The 24090-nt window shown below is 44.3% G+C and overlaps 1 pseudogene; it reads left to right on the top strand.

Moving 5' to 3' along the window:
- Positions 1-18174, top strand: part of LOC148875549 (uncharacterized) — a 28900-nt pseudogene extending 10726 nt beyond the window's left edge.
- Positions 18175-24090: the final 5916 nt, after the last annotated feature.

Here is a 24090-nt window from a genome sequence, read left to right as displayed (position 1 = left end):
TCGGTCCAAACAATTTTGGTCCAATCTAGTCCAAAAAGGTCCAAAACTGATTTTCAATTCAAGAATTAATTCAAGAGAGATCTGAAATTAATAATTTTTTATTTTAGACAATCACAAATAAAAAATATGGACTGTTCGTACCACCTACAAAACAAAGGTTAATCACAAAAGTTACAGTTTCATAAACTGTAAATCGCAGTATGCGATTTCTCCATCTGCAAATATCCAGCGCCGCTATCTTATTCCTTCTTCTTTAATCAAGAAAATAAATAAAAAACAGAAATCCTATTTCTATTAATTAATTACATTATTGATCAAATCCTATACATTCAGTCTAGAAAAATAAAAAAAAATTATTTACAAACCGAATAATAATAAAAGGAAGAAAAAAGGGTGCGCAGACTATCTGCGCCAAATCTGCACTGCGATCTCCAGGTTCGAACAGTCCATTAAATCAAAAATAAATAAAGAGAAATTCTAAATAAATTTTTGGATTTAACAAAATTAATTTCAAATCAAACGCCCTTAACAAGAAACCATTTCTTGAAAAAAAAGGAAAGCAATCTGCGTAGATCTTGGCAGAACATTTTCTGTTTATCTGCGTAGGGTCAGATTTGATTTTCTTTTGGTTCAAGATTCAAACCTGGCTCTGATACCACTGGAAGAATGGTAGGATCCATCTAATGGATGCCAAGAAAGGTGCGGAATGGGGGAGCGAATTTCAAAAAAATTTCCTACTTTCTTCCAATTGGGAATCATATTCCCTAAATTTAGAATACATTATTCAAGGATCATACTTGAACCATAAACAAACCAGATCTGAACCAAAAGGAAACAGGAAGGATTATACCTGATCCGGAGAAATAATATCTCCCAAAGTTGGTGTTCATGCCCAAAGAAGTAACCAAGATCCGCTCCTGCTGAAGATGACACAGCTGTGGATGGAACGGAACCAGCAGGGTGCGTCCTACACATTGGATTCTTCTGAAGAACCCTCTAGAAACCTTGAACACCGAATCCTAGTGTCTTTCTTGCAAGACTATTGTCAAGAACTGCTTTCTTGACTTCCTGTTGCTGCAAAGATCCAATCTTCCAACAGGTGGTGGCGGCGGCTGAAGGAGGAGAAGTCCAGGGACGAAGATGGCAGAATTGTCTCCTCTCTGGAGTCTGTGAGAGATCAAATCTCAGATTGCAGGATGTGTTTCTTGCTTACTCAAACCCCCTAGTTCGAAATCTGATATTTCTGCTAGGGTTTTCTCCTCTTTCTTCTTGATTAAGAAACCTCCCAATATTTTGGGAGTTATCCCAATCCAAATCAGTATTTGGATATAGGTTAATCTTAATCCTATCTGCAGATTAAGTTAGTTAACTCCTGATCTTATCAGGAGGTTACCAGATTCAATTCTAATTTGAATTTGATCTCTTAGAGTGGATAAGGTCAAAGACCCAATCCTTTTACTAACACTAATCTCAGATTCGCCCTATGAACTGGTGATCATATCAACCCAGTTCGAAATGTGCTTTTGGCCCATTAAGTGTTCAGTGTTTAACTAGTTTCCAACCTGCTGCCCAGTTGGGTTTCTTTGTATGGCGTGGGACCCAAGCATTGATCTACACACCAGCCACATGGGTTCGGCCCAGCCTTTATTACAAGGCCTAGCCGATTTCACTGAAAGACTCAGTGACCCCCTTGAGCCCATCACATGGACCCTATGAGCCCAACACTTACATTAAGTGGTCCCTGGGCCAAGCCATCTTATAAAAACCTAGGGACTATGGGCAGGTGCAAGATTAGCCCATCAGGTATTATCCTAAATGGTCTTACACTTAACCCCTCAACCCTTAATGATCAAGCACTACCCAACAAGAGAAGACCTCTCTCTCGGCTGTAAGGAACAGTGCCGCACTCTCTACTCACATGGATCCCGGGAATTAAAACCTTTTGCAAATCTTTTGAAACCGTACATATACATATATATATATATATATATATATATATCTTATTTTGCAAAACAAAATTCCAATGATTGAAATCAACTGCCGGTAGTTTAGTTTCCATCAGAAGAGTGCATTCCCGATCATTACCATTGTCCAGCAAAGGGGCTGATCCTGTCACTATGACCACTCACTCAGATGAATTCTCGGACTGCCCCAACATGTCCAGGTTTTGACCCCCACTAAGGATCTCACTGATTGACACATCAAAGACAGCCCGATTTGACACCTAGTGATGTGTCATAATCGAGTCTAGGGGTCAGGTGTAAATTTCCAGTTTTGCCCATCTGTCTCCAAGGTCTAGGGAAATACTGAAAATCTGGTCCGGTTCAAGGGTTCAAGCAATCCCATACTGCATGTGCCTTGGGTCTTACCCTGATGGCCGAAACAAGCCATCCCAGGTGGCACATCAGTATCAGCCTTGGTAGGATAAATCTCCCCAGACTTATCCAATGGCTGTGAACATTTAAAACTAACACAGGTTTCTATAAGTGTCCAGTTTTAGGGTCTTACACAGAATTATACCAAACAATATGAATCAAACATGCACTTCAATTTATTTCCACTAAATAACAAAAGTACATCAAATTCGATTGAAGCTAAGGGCATACAAGACTGTCTAACATTTTATTGGCATACAAGGAGAATCTCAAGTTCTCCCACGGGAATTTCTTCCTACTTTGGATGGTTGAGGGCATGAATGGTGATAGGGTGAAATCTCATTCCCCTTTACGTGGAGATCATAAACCAGATTGGTCTTCAAACAATACTACATCCTTGGGAAGCTAGGTTAGCCACAATAGTATCAGGAGGGTTCAGTATGTTCATATCAGACAAAACGGTTAGTGCCAAATGTTGGAAAATAATAAAGAAGGCAGATGGAACTTATTAGTAATCGCTTTCCAAACTGAGAACTTGTAGTAGTGTGATGTTGCAAAACTATGAAACTGAGAGAATGAGGGCTAAGTCGAGCCACTTGGTCATTCTCTTTAAAACCACATTTTCCCCCTACGGGTGCAGTCGGGTGATCGCAAATCAGTCGTCAAGATAAAATAGCCCATATGCCAATAGTAGGCATGCACTCGCTTACTAGACCTCTGCGAACCACAAAGAGATAATGCTCAGATTTGCAGAAAAGATAGAAGATTGTCGAAAATGTAAAAATGGTGTGTGAAAACTGGGTCGACCAACACTCCTTTTATAGAATGTTCTCAGACCCAAATGGACACGGAGGTGTCCGTTTAGACAAGTGCCTCTTCAGAATAGTGCACCTATTCGAAGAGACATAGAAGGGAAAGGACATGGACATGTTCAAAAAGATAGAAAAATGAGAGACACGAACAGGAAAAGAAATCCGTTCAAAAGTAAATTTGAATTTTAAAGTCAAATGGTAAGAACCAAAAACTAATTCGGTGCATCGTGTGCCCGTGCCCTCGCCCACGCCTACGCCTTGACCTGGCTTGGCTCGGTGTGTGTGTGTAAAAAGCACCCCCAACCCCCCTCACATGCATGGGATATCTATAGTGCTTTCCTCCTATGGGTTCCTACCCATAGAGAGAGTATAACTATAGATATAATCTACCTCCACTCCTTTCCCAAGCAATGTGCGTCAAGGAGTCTTCTCATGCACTCAAGAGTGGGAAGAGAAAAAGACAAACTCAAAAACAAGATAGGGAGGAGACAGATTCTTGAAATTTTGAACCTACCTCCAACACGAAATGATAATTGATGTAGGGTGATTTGGCCCAACCTCGTAGCACGGGGACACGTGAACATGCACTGGCATAGGTGAAAACTCAACGTACGACAACCTAGCCACAACTCGACATAACAAGCTTGTTGAGGCCTAGCCGAACAACTCGGCGGATGTGGTAACTCGCCAGAAAGCGAGACCCAACTCATCCCAAATCCTCCCTAAGGGTGGAGACCCAAGCTCCCCTTGAGACCCGAGCTCCTCCTAATGAGCCCCAAGCTCTTCCTTCCTAAGAGGGGAACACCCCCACTTTTGGCTAAGTGTCCCGAGGTAGGAACACTTCGAGACAACCCCGTTAACTCTTCTGCCCATACTTTCCTGAGGTCCACCTCCATTGTAAGCACCTCGACATACCTCGACACCTTGGTGCTTGGTAGTTTGGCCCAAGGTAGTTTGGTGAAAAGTAGCTCGACAACCTGTAGGGAAGATCCGCTTGATAGTCGTACCTGCTAAATCTGGAGGCAGCGCCCATGTCTCTCACTAGGCAGCGTCATGCCTGCCATCTATGAAAAGCATGGCACGCCTGACGAATCCGTACCCTGCAACGGCTACCTGCACCCGCCACCTCAGCCTGGTAGTAACGACTACGACAGAGGCAATTATGCCAGATTTGACAGGGCTCCGGTATAAGAGAACCCCAACCTTCGCAAAGCAAAGGTATTGAAGATAGCGCAATCAACACTCTTAGTTTTATCTCTGTATTTTCCTTAAGTCTTCTTAGAATTCTAACTTAAGCATCGAAGTGTTCCCGTTGGGAGAGCTACTCGGGAATTTTCACGTTCCTCTTCGTCTCAAGTGCCGTCAGTCGCAGCTAGGAGCTAGGTTCCAGCTAGCTAGGAGTGCCCGGATCGCGCAGCATCATTTGGCACCGTCTGTGGGAAACGCTTTGAAAGAACTTCCTCTAACTTCTGTGTAAGTTTCTCCAAAGAACTCATCAGCACCATCAACACTCATGGCTTCCTCCAGCAATGCCGGATGCCAAAATGCCTCTGAGGAACAACCCCAGTTTTCCACTGTCTGCATCAAATAGTTCACTGTCCCCCTCTCTACGGGCGGAGTTCCTAGTTTGAATGTGCCTCAAACAGTGGCACCCGTGACTGTTCCACTTCCCCCTACGGTCGGAACAACCTTTTCTAAACCCACCATCCCCCCTCCACTGGCCAGCCATAGTCAACTTGAGGATCTGATGCAGTGCATGCGAGCCATGCAGGCTCAAATGCAACAATTCCAGCAACTTCAGATTTATCAGCAGCAAGTGTTGCACCAGGTTTCCCAATACCAGTATCAGCAACAGTTTCCTTCACTCCCCCCTCGGCGTCCAACCACACAGCAAACCAGGCCACACCGCCGGAATGAACTTCCTTCCTGCCAGGGAGAGACCTCGGTATCATCTCACAGGAGAAAGGAGAGACCACCTACCCCCTCGCAGTCTGCAGTCAGATCGGGGGCTTCCCAGCCAATTAGGCCTGCATCGCCTCAGCGTTCGCAGTTCGAGCTACCACTTGCCGAAAACCAGTTCGAGGTGTTGGCCGCCGACTTGGGACAAGGTCCCTCAGTTCGTAGCTACCAACAGTAGTCCGAGCCTTTCTCTGGGCCCATCAAGCTCGGTAATACCGAGGCCAGTAGCACCAACACCGAGCCGGCTAAGAGGTAGTGGAGACGTCATCGAGCTGCCACCCATGATCTACCCAAACTCAAAGGCAAGGAAGAGGTAAGCTTGGGCGAGGTAAAAGCTACTCTGCTTCTTTCAGTTCCTTCCCCTCTGTCACCATAGCTCCTTGGTGTCCCCATGCCAAGGGACTTCAAGCTCCCCCCACTGGACAAGTATGATGGATCCTTCGATTTGAATGATCACGTGGACACCTTTCAGTCCTAGATGCACCTGGCAAGAGCAAGTGAATCTTGCATGTGCATGGCCTTCTCCACCACCTTCAAAGGGGTAGCCCGCACCTGGTACCGAAACCTCACGCTTGGTTCAATAAGAAGTTGGGCGCAGTTCGTGCAAGTAATTACCTCCCACTTTGTCATTAGCAAGAGGAGCCCAAGAAATGCGCCCAATGGGGGATTGGCATAGTCGGGTCATTCCCACCAGCAATAGGGCAAAGGAGGTTCCTAGTGGTGGCAGTTGACTATTTCACCAAGTGGGTCGAGGCTAAACCTCTCACAACCATCACAGCTCGGAATGTGCAGAACTTCTTTTGGAAGAGCATAGTGTGTCGTTTCGGAGTACCTCGGGTACTGATCTCCGACAATGGTAAGTAGTTCGAGGACATTGAATTCCAGAACTGGTGCCAAGACATGGAAATTCAGCAGAACTTCACCTCGATGGCGCACCACAAATAGAGCTATCCTCCGCGGGCTAAAGGCACGCCTAGACCAAGCTAAGGGATTATGGACAGACGAGCTGCCCAGTGTATTATGGGCTTATCGTACCATGGTAAAGACCGCTATAGGAGAGACCCCTTCAACCTCACCTACGACACCGAAGCAATCATTCCAGCCAAGATCGAGGTTCCCTCACTAAGACTAGAAGCATATGATGACAAGGCAAATGAAGACGAGCTACGTACCAACCTCGACTTACTTGATGAGGTATGGGACCTCGCATACATCAGGACCGCGGCCTACCAGCAAAGAGTAGCTCGGTACTATAATGCCATGGTCAAGAAGTGAATTCTTCGCGTCGGCCACTTGGTTCTCTGTAAGGTTATGGTGCCTGAGCTCGGTGTTGGTAAGCTCGATCTGAACTGGGAAGGACCTTACCGAGTAAAGTGAGTGTTCGGGGAAGGAACATATGAGCTCAAAATCCTAGAAGGGAAACAAGTACCTTGGGCATTGAATATTATCAACCTAAGGCAATATTACCTATAAATAACTGAGTAAACCACATGTCACTCCTAGAGCCTAAGGACCAAAATGCCGAGCTAACAAAGACCTCGGCGCGATAAGACCCAGTTGCTCCTATGCCATGGGTGAACTCCAAGAGTAGACCATGAGTCACTCCCAGAGCCTAAGGGCCAAAATGCCAAACTAATAAAAACCTCGGCGTTATAACTTAGTCGCCTCTATGACACGAGCGAACTCTAAGAGTGGTTGAAGCCACTCCTCCCCCAGCCAAAGGGCTAAAGTACCGAGCTGACCAAGGGGCTTGGCACCACTTTGTCATTAGCAAGAGGAGCCCAAGAACTCAAGAGAGCCTCCTTGGCATAGTTAAGAAGGAAGGGGAGTCCATCTGAAGCTACATCAAGCGGTTCAATGACGCTTGCTTACTAATACCCGACCTAGACCCCGCAGTTCGACTCATTGTGGCCAAGCAAGGCATCACCCACAAAGAGTTTAAGTGGCACGTGGTTGTCAATTAGCCCAAGACTGTGACCAAGTTCCTTAAGCTCACAGATCGGTTCATAGGGACGGAAGAAGAGGTCAACCAGAAAGGCGAGCAGGCCCTTGAAAAGGACCAAGATCGGGGGGCAAAGCCAAATCAGCCTTTCTTAGCTCCAGCAGCAGAAAGGGACAACACGCCCCTCAACGCAAAGCGAGCCGAGATCCTCATGGCGATCAAGGATGTCCCGTATGTGAAGTGGCCACCTCGGCTAAAGGCCGACCCTAATGTTAGAAAAAAAATTTGTATTGTAGTTTTCATAAAGATCACGATCACAAAACCGAGAATTGTAAAAACCTCCGCGACGAAATAGAGGAGCTCATCCATCATGGATATCTGAGAAATTTTGTACAAAACAATAATAGTAATAAAGCAGGTCGGAAGGGGGAGCAGAATAGAGATGCTCCCGAGTCCAGTAGGTAGGCAGAACAGCCGCAGAGGCAACCCCCCGAAGAGAGACCAGTCTGGGGAACCATCCATGTAATTGGCGGATGATCAATTGTCGCAGGCTGCACTTCGAATGCAGCTCGATCATCAGCTCACAAGGCCGCCAGGGAATAATAGAATCCCCCAAAGCGGCCAAGGGTGGAGGAACCGATCTTCTTCACAAAAGACCATGCGCGAGGGGTCCACTATCCCCATGATGACACGCTCGTCATAAAGATAAAGATCAACGACTTTGAAGTCAGGTGTGTCCTCGTCGACTCGGGTAGCTCGGCGGATATTCTCTTCAAAGCAGCCTTCGAACAACTTCAGCTCCAAGAAATTGACCTGAAGCCTGCAAGCACTCCACTAGTGGGATTCAACGGAGAGGATGTCAGACCTTTGGGAAGAGTTATTGTATCTGTGGAGGTCAACACCTGGCCTAGCGTGGTGAGGCTCAACCATGATTTCCTGGTGGTCGCGACTCCCTCCCCGTACAATGCAATAGTAGGTCAGCCCATCACCCATGCCTTACGAGTAGTAGTCTCTACCTACTATTTGACAATGAAGTTCCCTATAGACTTCGGAGTCAGAGTGATACGAGGCGATCAGCTTGAGTTCCACAAGTGGTATGTAGCCACACTCAAAGGAAAAGCCAAGGTAGCAGACGACCTCGAGCTAGAGCGACCCATGGAGTAGTGCGCAGAGAGTGCCGCACCCACCGAAGAGACCGTCCCCATCCCGGCTTCGACAGAGGACCCAGCTCGGGCACTTCAGATTGGCGCTTCTATTAAAGAGCCTCTGCGATCTCAACTGATAAGTTTCTTACTCGAGAATTTGGATATTTTTGCATGGTCCGCGGCAGAAATGCCCGGCATAGACCCTAGCATTATAACTCATAAGCTTAATACTGATCATGTAGTTAGGCTCATTAGACAGAAGAAATGCAACCTAGCCCCAGAGCGATGGAGGGCAGTCGATGAGGAGGTCGGGAAGCTCCTTGCAGCCAATTTTATTAGAGAAGTCCATTACCCGAGCTAGTTGGCCAACCCCGTTCTAGGGAAAAAGGCTAATGGTAAATGACGCATGTAAGTTGACTACACTGACCTAAACCGAGCTTGCCCAAAGGACTACTTCCCGCTTCCCAGGATCGATCGTTTGGTGGATGCGACCTCAGGGCATGAGTTGCTGAGCTTTCTGGACACCTATTCGGGCTACAACCAAATCAGGATGGACCCAGCTGATGAAGAGAAGACTGCCTTCATAACCAAGCTCAGCCTGTACTATTACAAGGTCATGCCCTTTGGGTTGAAAAATGCTAGGACAACTTTCCAAAGACTTGTAAATAAACTATTTTAGCCATTAATTGGCAGGAAAATAGAGTGTTATGTAGATGACATGATTGTCAAAACCCAATTTTCACACGATTTAATACAATATTTGCATTCGGTTTTTGAAATCCTACGTAAGTTTAATATGAAATTGAACCCTAATAAGTGTGTCTTCAGTGTCACCTCAGGTAAATTCCTAGGGTACATCATCAATCGACGCGATATTGAGGCTAACCCAGACAAAATTAAGGCTATCCTAGAAATGAGACTACCCTGAAAATTGAAAGAGGTTCAGAAGTTGAACGGTCATTTCATGTCCAAGTCGGCAGACCGTTGCCTGCCTTTCTTTAAGGCAATAAAAAGCAAAGGCTTCAAATGGACTGAAGAATGTCAGTTCGCGTTCGACGAGCTCAAAAAGTACCTCACCACAGTTCCTGTCTTAACCCGACCCGAAGAGGGTGATGTTTTAGAGTTATACCTCTCGGCAAGTGATGAGGTGGTCAGCTCGAAACTAATAAGAGAAGTAGATCGTGTCCAATGGCCCGTCTACTATGTTAGTAAAGTAATGCAAGGAGTAGAGACAAGGTACCCGTAGATAGAAAAGCTAGCCTATGCATTAGTCATTGCAGCTCGGAAGCTCCGTCCGTACTTCCTAGCTCACACCATCGTCGTCCTTACCAACAAACCTCAAAGGAAAGTCTTGCTCAATCCCGAGGTCTCTGGAAGGTTAACAAAGTGGGCCATTGAGCTCAACGAGTACGAGCTCCAGTACAAACCGCGAACTACTATCAAGGCCCAAGCCTTGGCAGATTTTGTCGCAGAATGCACCTTTAGCTTCGAAGTCCCTAGGTTGGTTGAACACGAGGCCCCCATCTTGGGCAAGCCCGAGGTTCCCAGGCTGGTTGAGCTCGAGCATTGTGAAGCAGCAACCAGTGTGGCATCTCTCCTAGTCAGACCAAGTGCGAACTGGGATTAGGAGCCCTGGATCCTTCACGTAGATGGCTCGTCGAATCAGCAGGGTTGCAGAGCTAGGATCATTCCGTACGTGCTGAGCAGTGTAAAACTAGAGTATGCACTGTTCTTCGAGTTCGTGTCATTCAACAACGAAGCAGAGTACGAGCCATTACTAGCCGAGCTGAATCTAGCAAACGAGGTGAAAGCCAAGCACATTGTCATCTGCAATGACTCTCAGCTCATGGTCAACCAGGTTATGGGTGAGTACGAAGCCCGCGAGCCAACCATGATAGCTTACTTGGCTAAAGTAAGAGGAGCTCTACTCAACTTCTAGTCACACTTCATCCAGCGGATCCCAAGATCAGAGAGCACTAAGGCCGATGCCCTATAGAGAACCGTGTATATAGAGAACTTACCTCGGCCTAGCATTCTCGGGGGGGCAGAGGAGGTCACTCCCGTCGTTCAAGCAGAGTCGAGCTGGATTGATCCACTCGTAATGCTACTAGAAGGGTAGAGCGTCAGGTAGCGAAATATGTCATGATAGATGAGCGGTTGTAGTTCAAGCAGAGTCGATCTGGATTGATCCACTCGTAATGCTACTAGATGGGTAGAGCGTCAGGTAGCGAAATATGTCATGATAGATGAGCGGTTGTACCGAAGATCCTATAGCCTCCCCTATCTGCGCTGCTTGCGACCCTCTGAGGCCGAGCTGGTCCTCCGCGATACTCATGAGGGCCTGTGCAGCGAACACTTGGGGGGTAGGGCCCTCGCCCAGAAAGCACTGCGACAGGGATATTACTGGCCAACGATGAAGGCAGACGCGACTGAGCTCATAAAAAAATGCGACAATTATCAAAAGCATGCCAACATCCACCACCGGCTTGTCGCCAACCTAAAATACCTCACTAGCCCGTTGCCATTCGCACAATGGGGGATTGACATAGTCGGGTCATTCCCACCAGCAACAGGGCAAAGGAGGTTCTTGTTAGATAGTTTTGTATGCCCTTAGCTTCAACCAAAATTATGTACTTTATGAGTTTGTTGTAAATGAATAAAAGTGCATATTTGATTCATGTTCCCTTGGTATGTTTCTGTGTAATACCCTTAAACTGGACACTTAATGAGAATCGTGTTAGTTTAGAATGTTCACAGCCAGTGGGTCGGTCTGGGGAGACCTATCCTGACAAGGCTGACACTGTGGTGCCACCAAGTCGGTTGGGGTGGCTTGTCTCAGCTACCAGGGTGAGACCCTAGGCACATACAGTGTAGGATTAATTGAATATTTTAACTGGACCAGATTTCCAGTATTACCCTGGACCTTGGAGATTGATGGGCAAAACTGGAAAGTTACACCCGACCCCTAGACTCAATTATGATACTACACTAGGTATCGGATTGGGCTGTCTTTGATGTACCAATCAGTGAGATCCTTAGCGGGGGTCAAAACCTGGGTATGTTGGGACAGTCTAAGAATTCATCTCAGTGGGTGATCATAGTGACAGGATCAGCCCCTTTGTCGGACAAGGTAATGATCAGGGATGCACTCTCACTAATGGAAACCAAGACTGCCGGCAGCCGATTTCAATCGTTGAAATTTGTTTTGCAAAATATATTTTATATGAGATATAAAAGTATATATATTATGGTTTCGAAATGATTTGCAAAAGGTTTTAATTCCCGGGATCCATACTTGAGAGAGTGCAACACTGTTCCTTGTAGCCGAGGGAGAGGTCCTCTTTTGTCGAGCAGTGTATGATCATAATGGGCTGAGAGATTAAGTGTAAGACCATTGAGGATAATACCTGATGGGCTAATCTTGCATCTGCCCACAGTCCCTGGGTGTTACAAGGTGGCTTGGCCCAGGGACCACTTAGGGTAAGTGTTGGGCCCATAGAGCCCATCTGATGGGTTTCAGGGGGTGCACTGTCTATAACAGTGTATTCAGCCAGGCCTTGTAACAAAGGCTGGGCTGAACCCATGTGGCTGATGTGTAGATCAATGTTTGGGTCCCACGCCATACAAGGAAGCCCAACTGGGCAGTAGTTTGGAAGGCCAAATGATTACATAACCCTAAATGGGCCTTAAGCCCATTTCGAACTGGGCTATTTTGATTAGTCATTAAGGGGCGAATTTTGAGATAAGATCAGCTGATAGGATTGGGCCCACACCCTATCCACTTAGAGAGTCCCAGATCTAAATGAGATTTAGATCTGGAAACTTCTTAATTAGATTAGGAGATGGCTGATCTAATCTGCAGATAAGATAAGGGTTATCCCTTATCTTAAAGAGACTTCTAATCCAGATATGATTTGGGTTAGCAACTCCTAATGGGATTAGGAGCTTATCCCTTTAAGTTTTCAAAAGGAAGAGAGGGCGGAAGCCTTTAGACACAATACAGACAATCATCAGCAACAGATAGTCTTGTCTTCAGAGCTGAAATCATAGAAGAGAGAATTATGCTCTTTGCAAATACTCTCTAGCCGCCTCCTTCCTGCAGCCGCCGCCTACAACAGTTCGATCTCCATTCCTTGGGAGAAATCAAGATTGGATCTTGATTCCAATCTTTTGGAGAAAAGATTGGTGGGAGTTGTATTCACAACAGGTGATTCTTGAGAAAGATCAAGTTCTTTTGGAAGAACACTATTGATTCTGCTCCACCCTGTACTGCGCTATCTTTAGTGGGAGCATATTTTGGATCCTACCTTGGGCGTGAACACCTCCATTAAGAGGTATTATTTCTCTATATCAGGTATTATCTCTCCCTACTCCTTTTGGTTCAAATCTGGTTCAGTTTATGGTTCAAGAATGATCCTTGAAAATAAGATTTTCTAAATAGGGAATTCGATTCCCAGTTGAAGGGAGAGAAAAAAAATTTTGAATCGCCCCCTTATTCTGCAATCTTTGGGCGTCCATATGATGGATTTCCTATCCCTTCAGTTCCTAGTGGTGGCAGTTGACTATTTCACCAAGTGGGTCGAGGTTGAACCTCTCACAACCATCACAGCCCAGAATGTGCAGAACTTCTTTTGGAAGAGCATAGTGTGCCATTTTGGAGTACCTCGGGTACTGATCTCCGACAACGGTAAGTAGTTCGAGGACATCAAATTCCAGAACTGGTGCCAAGACATGGGAATTCAACAGAACTTTACCTCAGTGGTGCACCACAAATAGAGCTGTCATCCGTGGGCTAAAGGCACGCCTAGACCGAGCTAAGGGACTATGGACAGACGAGCTGCCCAGCGTATTATGGGCTTATCGTACCATGGTCAAGACCGCTACAGGAGAGACCCCCTTCAACCTCACCTACGACACCGAAGCAGTCATTTCAGCCAAGATCGAGGTTCCCTCACTGAGACCAAAAGCATATGATGACAAGGCAAATGAAGACGAGCTACGTACCAACCTCGACTTACTTGACGAGGTATGGGACCTCGCATACATCAAGACCGCGGCCTACCAGCAAAGAGTAGCTCGGTACTATAACGCCAGGGTCAAGAAGCGAACTCTTCGTGTCGGCCACTTGGTTCTCCGTAAGGTTATGGTGCCTGAGCCTGGTGTTGGTAAGCTCGGTCCGAATTGGGAAGGACCTTAACAAGTAAAGCGAGTGTTCGGGGAAGGAACATATGAGCTGAAAATCCTAGAAGGGAAACAAGTACCTTGGGTATGGAATATTATCAACCTAAGGCAATATTACCTATAAATAACTGAGTAAACCATGTGTCACTCCTAGAGCCTAAGGACCAAAATGTCGAGCTAACAAAGACCTCGGCGCGATAAGACCTAGTTGCTCCTATGCCATGGGCGAACTCCAAGAGTAGACCATGAGTCACTCCCAAAGCCTAAGGGCCAAAATGCCGAACTAACAAAGACCTCGGCGTTATAACTTAGTTTCCTCTATGAAACGAGCGAACTCTAAGAGTGGTTGAAGCCACTCCTCCCCTAGCCAAAGGGTAAAGTACCGAGCTGACCAAGGGGCTTGGCATCACAGTGCATAGTATGTCAAGGATGCAAGCAGATCGGTATGGATTCCACAATGCTTAGCCCACCTCAGCATAGAACTGGAAGACAGTTCGGGCATATGCCTTACTATGTTAGTCACCTCGGTGTACGTCATGAAAACCACCCCTGCGAGGTGTTGGGAGACAGTTCGAGGTTGCAATGGTTGAGAAACCCTACTTCGTGCACTTAACTACGATAGCTCGAGTAAAACAATCGCTTGGGTGAGTAATAACACTTGGCAAAAAAGCTAATTTCTTTAATAGATAGTTCTATACAACGAGCTTGACAAAAAGGAAAAAAAGAAACTAAAACTGAGCTCGCAGGCTCGGAGTACAAAGAACAACTACTTCGAGGGCTCATCATCTCTATCGGACCTCCTCAGAAGATTCAGCCCGGTCGGCGACATTTGCCTCTTCGTCACCATCCTCTTCGGAGTCCGGATCCTCTGTAGCTCAATAGGCTATCTCGTTCGTGATCCGCGAGGTGGTGATGGCACTTGTGTCGAGCTCGGGGTATGTATGCCTTATTAACCACCTGGTGAGCTTGAAGCCCTTACGATAGGCCTCTCCCAAAATGGCATTGAACTTGTCCGATTGGACGTAGTCCGTAACAGCCTTGATCTTTGTCTCCTCTATGGCTTGAGTGAAGATCTTGGTCTTCTCCTCGATATCGGCCTTGAGGAACTCCACCTTGTGCAAAAGGGCCTTCTTATTCTCTTTGAGGTCTTTCGCCTTTGCTTTGAGGGCGTCCACCTCGCTCCTCAGCACGTCCCTCTCACGTGACAGCTCTTCCTTCTCCGCCATCAGTGCTGCGATGACGTTCTTCTGAGCAACAGCATCGCTCTCCAACCGGTAGATTTGGCTACGAGCTGCCATCAGATCAGCATGGGCTACGCAAGATGACTTCTCGACAGTCAGAGCTCGCTTCAGGTTCCTCTCAGACTGAAGGGTCAAGGCATGCACGATGGAGTTCGCCTAACAAAAAGGCCGGTTAGCACCGAGGAGATAAATAAAAAAAAAAAAGAAAAAAGAAAGAAAAAAGAGAGGAAAGAGAACTTACCACCATTGTGTGGGTAGTAGCTCGGCCTTTGAGTTGAGAAGGAGTGAGTTCGGCCTAGAGCGAGACCTCTTCAGCGTAGACAGCACCCTTGCTCTTCTGAAGGCCGCATTGAGGGACCAGGATGCTTCGAGCTCCCTCTTGAATCCCTGAGCTGGAAATCGCCATCTCGACTGTGCGGATGGGCTTAGCGGAGGCTTCAACTACTGCATCGGCGGCCCCGATGATGACCTTACGCTCCGCAACTGCCTTCGTAGCAGGCTCAGCCAAGGTCTCATGCTCCCAGGGTGGTAAGGACCCCTCCAAATCGATGACCGGAGCACCAGGAAGCTCGGGCTCAGAAATAGGAGCCTGGGGGAGCTTGGCCTCAGGAGTGGGGGCCTATGGGGACTCAACGTGAGCTCTCTTGGCAGCCCACTTCTTTTTCCCCTTCATGTGGCTAAAGAGCTTCTCCCTCTTAAGCTTCTCTGCTTCCATGGGACCTGCAACGGAGCTCGGCATTAGTAAACACAAAAAAAAAAAAAAGAGAAAGGGAGGTGCAAGCCAAGTGACTAAGGTACTAAATAAGACTACCTACCCGGGCTTAAGCCACCCTGTATGAGCTTGCTCTCGGTGACATAGTCCTTGTAATTGAACCCGAGCTCAGCCCACGACTGGAGCATCTCCCTTGTCTTCTTATCCAAAATAATGCCGGGGTCTTGGATAGCCACCCTCCAATGAGTAGGGAAGGGCCACCTTGTAGTGCTCCGGACCACAAAGTAGTCCTGCTTCCTGGCCAAGATTTTGCTAGGAAGCTTGTGCAGCAGCTTGAAGCCTGTGCTCGGGGAGAACGTATGAAGCGCTCTTCTTTATTGTTAGGATGGAGCAAAAGATGTCTAAATTCAAAGGGAGGACGTACTCACAACAGAGGGAGATAGTCCCGACCACGTTACGGACTGAGTTCGGGTGAAGATGGTCTATTATAACATTGAAATGGTTCATGACCTCTACAATGAGGGGGTGGAAAGGAAGACGGAGCCCAGCTATAAGCTGCTCCCGGAAGATCACGACCTCGTCAAGGTCGTGTTCCCATGAAAAGTTACCCGCGGGTAGACTGTAGGTGTACTCCCTAGGCAGATTGTACTGTTGGATGATGTAACGGAGCCTCTCCAAGATTGTAATGGAAGGACCGAACCTATCTGGCGTCCACCAGGTTACCCGAGGCCTCCTGCGCCTCGAGAAACTGGACTCCAGCGAGGTCACCCTGAGCCGAGGCACCCACCTCGGGCTCATCTAACTGACTATCGAAACTAGACATAATGAAAAGAAATTGGAAGAAAAGGAGGCTAAGGTGACTCACCAAAGGAAGACAGCCAAACTAGAGAGAACTGACCCGAGCTGGAGGCTTTGGACGCGAGCTCAAGACAAAGGCTGAGGACTTATGGCGAGGGAAAAATGGCCAGGACCCCTGCTATTTATAGCCACTATACGCAGGCATCGATAGTCGAGATTGAAATGATCTGACGGTTCTCATGAATACCGGCTGCACGACCCCCGAAGTGAATTCGGTTTAGCGCATTTTTTGACATCTGTGGAGCCCATAAATCGTGTGACATTAGTGTGTAGATTATACACGACCCGGCTGCTCCGGGTTGAGCAGAGTAGAGAACTAGTCTGATCGATGATTTGGCGGACAAGAAGGCATAAGCTCTGAGCCAAACCCACCTGGCACACCGCGGACTCCCCGCGCTAGGTCAGAACCCCCAGCATGGGGAGTGGGGGGCAATTGATGTAGGGTGAGATGGCCCGACCTCGTAGCACAGGGACATGTGGACATGCCTTGGCATAGGTGACGACTCAACGTGATAGCCTGGCCACAACTCGGCGTAACAAGCTCGCCGAGGACCAGCCGAACAACTTGGTGGATGTGGTAACTTGCCGGTAAGCGAGACCCAGCTCATCCCAAATCCTCCCTAAGGGTGGAGACCCGAGCTCCTCCTAATGAGCCCCAAGCTCTTCCTTCCTAAGAGGGGAACACCCCGACTTTTGGCTAAGTGTCCCGAGATAGGAACACTTCAAGACAACACCGTCAACTCTCCTGTCCATACTTGCCTGAGGTTCGCCTCCAGTGTAAACACCTCGGCATACCTCGGCACCTCGGTGCATGGTAGTTCAGCCCAAGGTAGTTCGGTGCAAAGTATCTCGGCAACCTGCAGAGAAGATCCGCCTGACAGCCGTACCTACCGGATCTGGAGGCAGTGCCCACGTCTCTCACCAGGCGGCGTCGTGTCTGCCATCTCTGAAAAGCATGGCACGCCTGACAAATCTGTATCCTGCAATGGCTGCCTGCACCCGTCACCTCAGCCCTGGTAGTAACGGCTGCAGCAGAGGCGGTTACGCCAAATTTGATAGGGCTTCAGTATAAGAGAACCCCAACCCTCGTGAAGCAAAGGTATTGAAGCTAGTGCAATCAGCACTCTTTGTTTTTTCTCTGCATTTTCCTTGAATCTTCTCAAAATTTTAACTTAAGCATCAGAGTGTTCCCGCCAGAAAAATTACCCGGAATTCTTCACGTTCCTCTTCATCTCAGATGCCGTCAATCGCAATTAAGGGCCAGATTCTAGCCAGTTAAGAACACCCAGATCGCACAGCATCAACAATCATTTAGTTCAATGGCCAACTACCTGATCGCACAGCATCAACAATCATTTAGTTCAATGGCCAACTACCTGAACATGGAAAGGCTACAAGCTTCTATATGCAACTCTCTCTCTCGTTTTCTTTGCTCACTTGACAGCCAAATTCCCACTCGTCATTATATTTCTTTTGATCATCTTATATGCTTTACCCGCTATTGCAGCTATATATATATAACAACAGATTTTTCCATTAAAAGAATACAAGAGAAAAGGAAAGAAAAACTGTTAAGGAAAGGTAAAAAGGGCTTGGCCTGTTCTGCTTGTAATTCAAATGGAATTTGAATAGGCGAATGTCAAAAGCTAACAGATGATAAGAGAAATCGCAAGAAACTAAAATAACTTACAGGTGATATCTGATACATCACTCAAGGTATCAAGAGTCAACTATCACCATCCCTTTGAGACTCTTTGCCAACCAGATGGCTGTTTCTCGTGGAGAGACCTTATCCTTCCCAAAAGGTTTCAAGACAATGACAAGTTCTTCAAGCCTATTTTGTTGTAGCAACTCTGCAAACAGTTCCAACAACCCTTCTGTTTACATTCCCATCGTTTCTTATATTGTAATTCGCATACCCAAGTCTGGATGTTGGAGAGCCTCTATAGGACCTTTCATTAGTGTTCCTCGGAATTTTTTTCTTCATTTTAATAAATACAAAATGACGCCTGATGATTAGTTAGGGTAGTTTTATAAATTTATATGTTTTATGTTTGGATTAGTGATAGAAAGGAGTTTTTGTCAAGTTTTTCAAAAGTTCAGGGGAAATATTTATTAAAATGAAATTATAGGGGAGATTAACTTTTATGATTGTCAGAAACTTTAGGGGTAGTTGTGAGAATCGAATTTGCATTTATACTAAAATGAACCAATCAGCTAACATAATAATCAATATTGGGGATAGGCTTGGGCGAAAGCCATATTGTATAAAAATCTTTACAAATTGGGCATGGGTTGTATTTTTTGTTGTTGGCTCTGTTGGGCCTCAATTTGGTCGGGTATCATCTTGGCACTGCCCATCTACATCAATGGCTGCGTTTGAAAACGCTGCAAATATGTAGACTTAATTATAATGGATGCAAATATAAATTCCAATAAAGTATATGTCTTTTTTATCAAAAGTCCACTTGAATGCAAATCTGCTTTCTTTTGATGTACTTTTAAATCTTATTTTCAACATAAAAATGCATTGTAAAATATGTTTTCTGTCATTTGTCAATGTATAGTTGTAATACTGTCAAACACAGACAAAAGTGAACCAGAGTGCAAATTTACCCTGAATAGGGATTTACACTCCATTTGCATCACTTCCAAATGCAGCCAATAGGAATGGGAGTTGGAAGTAAGATCCATTGATCTAGTGTCTTGAACCCACGATTATAAAGCGCCTTGTGTTGGATTTTCGAGTAAAACATCAATCTAGGTGGATGGTTCTCAAAGTTAAAATGAACAACAAAAAACTTAAAAAAAGGTGATAAAAAAAGTGTTGAACTGTTGGTCGATATAAAGTGTAGCGAGTAGGACATTTTTACAGTGTAGAGGAATTCGCATCTTGTGAATCTGTGGGTTCACGGGAAGCATGAATTCACAAACTAGAAATGAACACGTCGACAACTTAGAAAATCACTCAACTTTAATGGGAGTTTGCATGTTAGTTAAAGGAATCTGGTTGAATCGAACACAAAAGGACAAAACCCCATTTCTTTGGATCTGAATGTAGTGGGCACATTAGGTAAGCACAATGAGTGAGCAACTAATAGCTGTGTGGCACTTGTCCCAGCTAATGTGATTTTCATCTAAACGTTTTTGTTCAAATAAAAATTATCTATTATTTTATTATTTTTCTTCTACTATTCATTGTCTTCTCCCTCTGAATGCGAACCAACGGCAGCCACCTTGAACTTCTCCCTAGTGATCCCTCTTCTCTCATCCTCTCCCATCTCTTTCCCTCATTCTTTTCTTTCCTTATCTTTTCTATCATTTTTCTTTCCTTTTCCTCCTCCTCCTCCCACAAGCCACAGTCGCAGTTCTCCATGTTTGTTGTTCCCCATCAACAAGAACAGATGACTTACGGCGATGCAATCCTTCTCAGATTCCCCATTCGATTTTAACAGAAACCCAACCTTTTCTGGTCTCATTTACTTCCTTAGTTTTCTTTCTTATCACCCCACTGTCGTTGCTCTGTCATTCTAATCATCAATTGAGCTCCTGATCTGTGAATTCTGTTGTTCGAACTGGTGGCTATCCAGACCGAAATCCAAGAAAATCATCACTAGTCGAGTGCTAACAATCCCAAGTCTGATTGGATTAAAAGTCTCTTGCAGCATTGTTGCTCAGGCCAAAATTTTGATTCAGATATTATTAGGTGCTTACTCATTGTGCTTACCTAATGTGCCTACTACATCTGGACCTCATTTCTTTCTATCATTTGAGATTTTCGAACTCCCTCCACTCCATTTTATCCTTTCCTCCACCGACCCCTAATCCAAAGCATCACACCGGTGATCTCATTGCAAATCGCCATCCGTGAACGTGAAAACTACCTGCGGTGACAAGAAATCTACCGACAACCTCACCACATTGTCTTCTTCTTCAGTAGAACAAAGGTACCCTCCCCACATCCTACCCAGTTTCATTCATCTCTCTTGTATTTTCTGCATGTCAAACCTTGAGAATGTATGCTATTATATCGATATTTTGATGCAAAAAATAAAAGGAAAACAGAGCCTAATGGTTAACCAAGCACATTCATGGCTTTGGTTTCAGCCGGAGACGTGATAACCCAAGAACATGAGTGTTTTAGAACAGAATCTGATGGTTGGCCAAGTTGATCAGAACCTAGTCTACTACAGTTTGATACATAAGCAAGTATCTTGGCATCCTCCTCTTCAGTCCAAAGAGCCCTCTTCACGTTGGGTTAAGGAGGCCTTCCCATCTTGGCTTGTGATGGCAAAGCTTCAACTAATCAACCAGAAAAGAAGAATATATAGAAAGGAAGAAATTTTAGCAAAATTAGCCTCAATTAGTCAACAAGAAGCTACATTGAATGGCAAAATTACTTTTGGAAGAGGAATTTTCTTTGAATTATCAAAAATGTCCTTGAAGTTAATATTCCATGAAAGATGAAATAAATCGGTCAAATTATCAAACCATCTGAGTTGTAGCAGAAGACTCTATGGCTATTTCCAGCTTAAACTGAAATGTTGTATAAAAGGGGAAGACTTACGGTCGTAACTAGCTTCAGTTGAAATGCATTAAAGGAGAGGAATATCTTCCTCATCTATAATACCATGGTATGATGGTATTCTTTTTTCTTAACCTCTCATCAGTTCTCTTCATCAGCGTGGAATATAGTCAGCTAAAGAAGAAGAAGATGATGTGGAAAGGTTGTTGGTTGATTTCTTGCCATTGCTAGTAGCATTCACATTCACGGACATCGGTGGAATGCTTTGGATTATGGCTCAATGGAGGAGAGGAGAAAATGTAGTGGAGGGAGTTCTAAAATCCCAAATGACTAAAAGAAATAAGGTTTTGTCTAGGGCTGCAACTTGGGCTGGGTTGGCCTGAACCCAACTCGAAAAAGTCAGGTTGGGTTGGGCCGGGTTGATGATCGGGTTAGGTTTAGGGTTGAAACTCTTGAACCCGACCTTAGTTTGGGTTGGGTTAGGGTTGACCTCTCGGGCAACCCGAACCCGACCCCCTATAGTACTAGACTATTAGTCTACTAGTCTACAAATCTACTACATGTCATATATATACACACACAGATTTGTTTAGATGCATGATAGTTGTGTAGCCCCCCCCCCCCTTACATACTGTCATGCCATAGCCCCCCCTTACATACTATCATGCCTTTCTTTAAGTTATTCACATGTACTTGACATCTTGCCTTTTCCTCGTGTCTTGTAATTTTTATGTGTGACCTATCAAATAGATTCAAATTATTTGCTTAATCCTATGAATTGTTATTAGTGATTTTATTTCCATAATTTTATTTTATGTTTTATTATCGCTGATTTCATGAATTTATATTTTTGAGAAAAATTCTATCATAGGTCATAACTCTTGATAAATAAATACTTAATTTTCTACTAGATTTTAAGGGATGGGAAGGTTGGGTCGGGTTGGGTTAGGGTTAGGGTTAGGGTTGGGGGTTTAGAACATAGGGTTGGGTTAGGGTTGGCCTCAACCCAACCTAACCCAGCCCGACTTGCAACCCTAGTTTTGTCATTTCATTAATGTTAATGGAAATTTCCTTATCAGTACCCTGAACTTTAGGGGTTGTCTTTAGTCAATCTTTGAACTTTAAAACATGTCTATGCAGTACAATAGATCCCTGCCATTAATAGTCCGTCAATTAATTTTGAAAATGTCAAAAATACCCATAAGGTGTCATCTTATTTTCTTCATCTACTATTTGAACATCTTAGTTCAGTTCTCAATTCGCCATTTCTGATTTCCCTATCAAATAGGAGAACCCCTAGTATCTCAACCAAAAAGTCTCAGTTCTGGTCTCACCATACTACTGTCCCAAAAAATTACCATTTTTTCATAACAAACGGAATTGATTTTATCCAGTTCACATCCATGTATTAGGCATAAAACAACAAGCCGAAACTCAAAAGAAGCAAGAAACTTCTACTTTCCACCTCAATGGGAGATAAAGACCTAGATCAAGGATGTTGTTGTCGATTTTGCTGGTGATCTTTTGATGGGATTAAATGGATTTAGGAGGTTAACTATGATAATTTAATAATCAAATTAAATAGCTAAGGTTTTCAACACCGAGTCCACATTATTCGAAGCTTCTGCCATGGCCAGGCACTACTGTTGTGTATCAACATGTTCTCTGTCAACATCATCCTGGAAAATGTAACAAATAAAGAGAGAGAGAGAGAGAGTTTGAGACTATTGATCGTTGGTCTTGTTTAATTTCAATCAAGAAGACAATGAATAATATTTTTCTAAAGGTAAAAGATAATGAACAATATCTTCTTTCTAAAGATAGTTTTTGATATTTTTTAAAAGTTTTAAATGACACATATGAAATATAAATAACTAACAGATGTTAACAGAAAATCAGAAATTTTCTCTAATATTAATAATCTTCTAAGTTGAAGATACGCTCATTTTTAATTGGTGGTTCACAGTTCACACTTCCCTATTTCATAGGATGCGAACTCAGTGCAGAGACCGGAAGAAATTAGTTATGACCTAGAAAACTAATGATCAGATATGCGCAGTGGATAGGTGGTGCGATGTTACCGACCCTTGTGCCTCCGAAGTCCACACATAATAGTGTCGGAATATGCTGCACTTTTTTAGTGCATTTGTCCTGCACTTTCATCCAGTCAGTGACAAGTATTACATTTCAGGTGTGATCTTTTCAGACACGTGTCATTCGATAGTCACGTTTCATATTTCAAGAAAGAACCCGTCATTAATGGCTTTTATATGGTAACATGAACTGATAAACCATCTCCATGCCATGCACATGAGGGTTGGCGTAATGCAGACGGGACCGATTGGTACTCCACGAATAGAATAGAGTCCAGCACACGAGACCATCTCTGTGACCCTCTGTCCCAACAGAGAAAAATGGCAGACATACTTGTCCAGTTCGATGCCCCAATTATACCCTCTGCTTCTGGCTTATCTTCTTTTCTCTCACCTGCCCCTCGTCATCCATGGTGTATAAGGGTGTTCATGAAGAATCGAGAAAATCGAATGTCAAAATGCAGTCAATCGAACCGATTGATTCATTTTTAGTTTAAAATTTTCTAAAAATAAAAGGATCGAGTTCGGTTTTTAGTTAATTTATAAAAAAACGATGATTAATTGAATCAACTGATATATATATATATATATATATATATTTATTTATATATATATTTTATATATTTTTAATACATATCACATATTTTTATATCTTATATATAAATATATATTCATTATATATAAATATATATATATTTATATTATATTTATAATAATCTATTTATAAATATATTATATGTTATATATTTTTAAAATATTCATAATATATTATATATCATTTATTATTTATAATATATATTATAAATATAAAAAACTGAAAATTTGAAGAACCAAATCAATTAAAAACCGAAACTATGATGATACTAGTTCAGTTTCAATTTGAAGAAATAAAAAAACCAATACTATCGATTTGATAAATATGCCCATGATTCGATTAATCTAACCGTGGACTTACATACGACCATATAAGCCATCTGATTGCCTTCTTGTGGATCTCTCAGGTACGTAGCCCATTAGCCCATTAAGATTTCTTACCCAGCAACCCAGCTGCTAGAGTTTAATGGGGTACCAGTGTACCACAAAGTTGATCCTTATGCCCTAATCCATCGTCCCAAGTTAGGGTTGTGGATTGGCCTATGGCATAGCAGTAATTTTAGGTAATGACAGGGACATTGTGTCATTCCAACTCTGAAATCACAAGGGATGGAAGGAGTTAGAAAACGCTAGCTACACTATACGCTTGTTTT

The sequence above is a fragment of the Nelumbo lutea genome, chromosome 1 (assembly GCF_056320005.1).
Source record: "Nelumbo lutea isolate HS-2025 chromosome 1, American lotus-T2T, whole genome shotgun sequence".
NCBI classification, from domain to species: domain Eukaryota; kingdom Viridiplantae; phylum Streptophyta; class Magnoliopsida; order Proteales; family Nelumbonaceae; genus Nelumbo; species Nelumbo lutea.
Note: the sequence above shows the minus strand (reverse complement) of the source record. Positions and strands in the feature narration are given on the sequence as shown.